Raw genomic sequence first — 6220 nt, forward strand, 5'->3', positions numbered from 1 at the left:
CGAGCATCATCTCAAAAACAGTGTGCTGCATGTCAAGGAATCAACAACAGGGTATACGAATTTGTGGCATTATTTGTGAGACGAAACAAAACGCAGACAAAACAAAACGCAGACGAAACGAAACGTAGACTAAACGAAACGTAGCAGCATGCAAACGGTGCATGCAAACAGTGTTGCCGCCACGCCACTAGGCGGCAAGCAGCACATGCAATCTCCCGTTCCGTCTTGGGCGTTGGCTGCCTCTTACACGGCTGCTGCCGCCTGGGCATGTGGCGGCACGTGCTGCCGCCTGCCGGCGTGGCGGCAGGTGCCACGCGTCGGCTGGCGCGCCTGCCGCCACTGCTGGGGTGGTCTCTTTTGTCAATTTCATTTGAAGGTAGTCTTTTTTGCAATTTTTGTTGCGCAGGTAGTCTGTTTGGACAAAAAGTCCATTGAGGAGGGGAGATGGGGAACTGGGGCGCCTCCACGACTCGGCAACGACCCTAGCCTAGCCAAAGAGACAACTCCCTCCGGCGACGACCTGGGGGAGGGCTCCGATGATGAGGGTCACCGGCGGCCTGGGCGGGCGCATCCGCAAAGAAGAGAAAAGGGGATGGGGATGCAACGCGGCCGGAGCGGGCACCGAGAGAGAAGATGAGGCGAGAGTCCGTCTGATGCCCATTTATATCGGGAAAGGGCGGCGTAGCGGTGTCACGGGATTTGGCTCGAGGTTTCGAGAGCGACAAGAAAAATATGTACAGAATGGCAGGGCAGGACACGTACAGCCCAGAAGGCCCGGTCAAAATGCAAACCGCTTAAGAAAACACACGTGGAAAACGCTACAGCCTCGAGAAGGCTTTACCATGCGTCACACGCGTCAAGTACACACTCTAGGATAGAAACGTGGCAAAGGAAGCACTTCGGTCACACGTGTAATTTTTACAGCTACCGTGAAAAAAATTCAAAAAAACCAGATAAATCGAACCCTTACGGGCCTAGTATTCTAGTTATTTCTTTGAGGGTAGGGCTAGGGGCTCACCTTTCTGGAATGACCTCCAGGCGATCAAGTCGGCGTTTGCCATGGGGGCTAAATTCTCGGTTGGCGACGGTCGGTCAGCCCGCTTCTGGACAGATCTTTGGATAGGAACCCGTCCCTGGTGGGAGGAATTCCGAGACTTGTACGGCATCTCATAGTTCAATCCCAAGAGAAAATTGCAACAGTAAAAAGTCATTGTGCATCTTTTTGCCACACAGATGTCATTGCTTCCAGTTGCCTGACTTGACAAGGTTCTATGTTGATTCTCAGAGAGTATAAAATGATCTCGTGCCGGAGCAACACATATTAGAGTGCAGCATGCTTAATGCACTCGAAGTGTTCCCTTCCTGGTGTCTCCTATTCTCAACCTACCTATTCTCTTTATCAGTATTTATTTTCTTCTTTCTTGCATCATTTCTTCTGATGATTGGTGTAGGAGAAGGTTACTTACGACGTTGATACTCAATGATGTGAGGAGTTTGAAAAACACACAATCGTCAGATGGTTGTGTATATGTATACGTGTACATTAATCGTTAGCCATGTAAAGCATTGTTGGTGAAATTTTTATGTACGTGTTCATCAAAAGTTTCCACTTCCAAGCTATTTAAGCATTGCCTAGACTTACACTGATATTTTTAATTTGTTGAGCCAACTCATAAATGGAGTTGCTCTAGACACAACTGTCACGGGCCCTAGACACCTAAATGCTCAAAGGAGAGAAAATAGAGATGCCCCTTAGAAGCACTTGCAAAAGTTGGTAGCGTAGAAAGGTGGTTCGTTCAATAATGATATCCTAATATGAACATTCTATTGAACTGGGATTGATGAAGCAAAGATCAATATTTTGTGGAACACAAATCGAAGAAGACCAACTAAAAGATCACACTACCATAGAAGGGGTACCTCTCAAAGACCAAAAGACGACATACTCTTCAAACCAACCATGGATTGCTCACCGAAGAGACTGCCGGTCCGGAATTCAGTTGACTCTGTGACAAATATGATGATCTCCGAGGCTCAATATTCACAACTAGACCACCACCAATCCAGAGATTGAGAATCAAATGAACGTGATATGTCATTATATATATATATATATATATATATATATATATATATATATATATATATATATATATATATATATATATATATATATATATATATATATATATATATATATATATATATGAATGTGATATATTCATGCTTGTAAGATCCATCTGCGATAAACATAAAGCAGATGGTTGATACACATATAACAGACTATGCTCCTTATTTCACAGACGAATATTCACCAAAAGCCGCATGTGATGGAGGTTATTACTAGAGGCTCTTGTTGTGATCCCTTTGACATATTGCTTTCTTGATCGGCTCTTCACCCAACTGTGAATGTCCCTAGGATCACTGACCCCCAACCTAGACGGCATGATTACTCGCCAACAATGGGCTTTTTCATACCGACTGAGACGACATGTTGTATACTAGAGTTGTATCCAAACAAACAAGGACATAAAAAGTAAGCAAACAACCTATTCTATCCCACTTTGTTGATGCTACTTTGGGTGCCATTTTCGCCGACTATCTAGAGATACAATCAATAGAAGGAGAGAAAATAGAGATCTCCCTTAAAGCACCTGAAAAGTCGCTAGCCAAGAAAGGTCGCCCGGTTCAACGATTCTACCTCATATTTTTTTTGAATGTTATTCTACCTTATATTTAACATTTACTTGATCTTGTTGAACCGACAATGGATGAGGGATTGGGCCAAGATTCATGAAGGACAAATTGGTATTAGCACGGAACACGATCGAAGAGGAGCAACCCAAAGACTATATCCATTGGCTCCGAGCATTGAAGAATCTCAATTTGCACAAATTGTGATTGAGGGAGGATGTTTGAGAAGGTTATTCTCATCATGTTAAACAAGATTTGGTGCGATATAAACCAAACCGACTCTATTTTGGTTTTCTTTTATCTTCCTCGATCCTCACATTGTAACCCTTATGTTGTAACATTCCTGGCACGATATTGCACGAGATAAACATATACACCGCGGCTCCGTATCGGGAGAATAGAAATGATTCATCTCAATTTGGGTTGGACATACGGCCCAGTAGTCTACACCCGCATCGATGCTCAACACACATGCATACAAAAATTCTGTCGATCACGTCCACTGCTAATTTCGCACAGTACAAATGCAATTTGCCGTTGCCACTAGCCAGTAGACAGCGGTCTGACACCAAACAAAAAACTGCACCAGCAGACCCAACTGCATCATCCTACTTCCCGGTGTCTCCTAATCTTGAAGCTAGCATTTCTTGTTTGTATCTGTGGTAACATGTAATTTAACTCTTGCTAGCTAAGCCAACTCTCCTTTTGTTTCTTGCTAGTTGGGTAATTGGTAAAGCATATATGGAGACTCATCGCAAAATAAGAGGAAAAAAAGGTGTCAAGTACAATTTGTCAGATGTAGAAAAATAAATACACAACTTATATTATGAGTCATCAGCTGCATTACAGGAGACGATCAAGGCGGACTTTCGTTTTCACGAACTGCTTGCGCTAGACCCGTTGGAGCGTTTCGAGTGGCAGCATGTACCTGCTGTAGGGCACTCAGGTGGTATGTTGCTAGGCTTGAGTCGAGCCTTATATGAGATTATCGCCTGGGATATAGGTTCGTTTTTTATCGCTGCACATTTTCGCATACGGGCCTCGCTTCACGAGTTAGTAGTCATTCAAGTCTATGGACCGGCTGATCACTCCCGTTCGGCGGAGTTCTTGGGAGAACTCCAAGCTAAAGTCACCACGGTGGCCGCGGCTGCGCTCCCAGTCCTGGTGGGTGGAGATTTCAACCTGATCAGATCGGGAGCCGATAAAAACAATAGCAACATAAACTGGCCGCGGGTGGCCATGTTTAACAGCGCAATTGCTTCCATGACCCTAAGGTAGGTGGCCAGGTCGGGCGCGAGATTCACATGGACTAACAAACAGCTTGATCCGGTTCGATCGGTGCTGGACCGGGTGTACCCCTACTCGTGATCTTCATCTTAAGAACATCTTGCATGTACCCGATGCCGCCAAAAACCTTATCTCCGCCCATCGCTTATCCACTAATAATCATACTTCCTTGAAGTTCACCCAACTTTTTTTCTCGTCAAGGAACAGGGAACGAGGAAAACTCTTCTGCGCGGCAGGTGTAGACAAGGTCTCTACCCCGTATCATCGGCTTCCTTTAGCTCAAGCAAGCAAGTGTTTGGTGCCAATAAACTGCCTGTTGAAAGGTGGCATAGTCGGCTAGGGCATCCGTCATCTACCATAGTGCGTCATGTTCTTAGCCAGAATGATATTCCCTTTTCTAGTAGCGAGTTGAATAAAGAATGAGTGTGTGATGCATGCCAAATGGGCAAAAGTCACCAACTTCCTTATCCTAGTTCAAACAGTGTGTCTAAAGCTCTTTTAGAGCAAATTTTCTTCGATGTATGGGGGCCTGCCCATGATTCTATCAATAAGAAAAACTATTATGTGTCTTTCATTGATGATTACAGCAAATTCACGTGGATATATCTCCTTAAGCACCCATCCGAAGTGTTTAAAGTCTTTCATGAATTTCAAACCCTTGTTGAAAGGTTGTTCAATAAGAAAATAATCACTATGCAAACAGACTGGGGTGGCGAGTATGAACGTCTAAATTCCTTTTATCATCAATTAGGAATCACTCACCATGTCTCATGTCCCCATGCTCATCAGCAAAACGGGTCAGCAGAAAGAAAACATCGACATATTGTTGATGTAGGGCTCTCTCTCTTAGCCCATGCCTCCATGCCCTTGAAGTTTTGGGATGAGGCTTTCCTCTCTGCTACATATCTGATAAATCGCACCCCTAGCAAAGTGATTAATTTTGAAACTCCTCTGACACATTTGTTTCAAGAACAACCCAATTATCATTCTCTTCGGGTCTTTGGATGTGCATGTTGGCCGAATCTTCGCCCTTATAATTCCAAAAAGTTAGAATTTCGTTCCAAACAGTGCGTGTTCCTTGGCTACAGCAATCTTCACAAAGGTTTTTAATGTCTAAATGTTGCTGCTGGACGAGTATACATATCCCGTGATGTTATTTTCGATGAGACTGTTTTTCCCTTTGCAAATCTAAATCGTAATGCAGGCACCCCTCTCCGGTCAGAAGTCCTTTTACTTCCTGAGTGTACACCTTTTGATCATGGGGACGAACCTGTAGTTGATCAACAGGCTAATTTTCGCCCTAATCCTGTTGCTAACAGTGGAGAAAATCCAGTTTTTGTGCATGATTTTATGCAGCCAGAACAAGACGAAACTGTTGCAGAACACGAGGAGGATTCAGGTGCTGCGGGCAGCGATCCCGAGCCTGCAGCGTCAGCAGGCGCAGGCGACGCAGGTGGACCAGGGGGCGAATCTGCCTCCACTGCGCAGATGCCGCCACGGGAACGACGCGTGGCGCGCGCTGGGCCGCCCGCTGAATCTCCCGACAGCGCATCGTCAGGTGGGCCAATCGGCTCCCCTCTCGCGGGCCGCCAGGTGGGCCAACCAAGCGAGGGAGACGTGCGCACAGGCTCCCACGTCGACCTGCCCCGACAGGATGAGATATCCTTTGTCGCTGGCGACAGATCCGCTACGAGATCGCACGCTGACATGGGATCGCGTGCGGATCCTCCCTCCTCCGGCGGATTTTCTGTGCCGCATGCACCTGCAGCTCCTGATGTGCCAACCCGGCGAACACGGTCACAACATGGCATTTTAAAACCTCAAATTCGTACAGATGGCATAATTAGGTATGACAAGCTCAAACCTCGTTTTGGTGGTCTGACAACTACTGGTGAACCTCATAACTTGCAAGAAGCTTTGAATGATACAAATTGGAAGAGGGCTATGAATGATGAGTATGATGCTCTTATTAAAAATAAGACTTGGCACTTAGTCCCACCAATAAAAAATAAAAATATCATTGATTGTAGGTGGGTCTATAGGATTAAAAGAAAGGCAGATGGTCAAATTGACAGATACAAGGCAAGGCTAGTAGCAAAAGGTTTCAAACAGAGATACGATATAGATTATGAAGATACCTTTAGTCCTGTTGTTAAAGCAGCTACTATCAGACTTGTTCTTTCTGTTGTAGTATCCAGTAACTGGAGCCTCAGGCAATTGGATGTTCAAAATGCGTTCC

The sequence above is a fragment of the Triticum aestivum genome, chromosome 7A (genome assembly GCF_018294505.1).
Source record: "Triticum aestivum cultivar Chinese Spring chromosome 7A, IWGSC CS RefSeq v2.1, whole genome shotgun sequence".
Lineage (NCBI taxonomy): Eukaryota > Viridiplantae > Streptophyta > Magnoliopsida > Poales > Poaceae > Triticum > Triticum aestivum.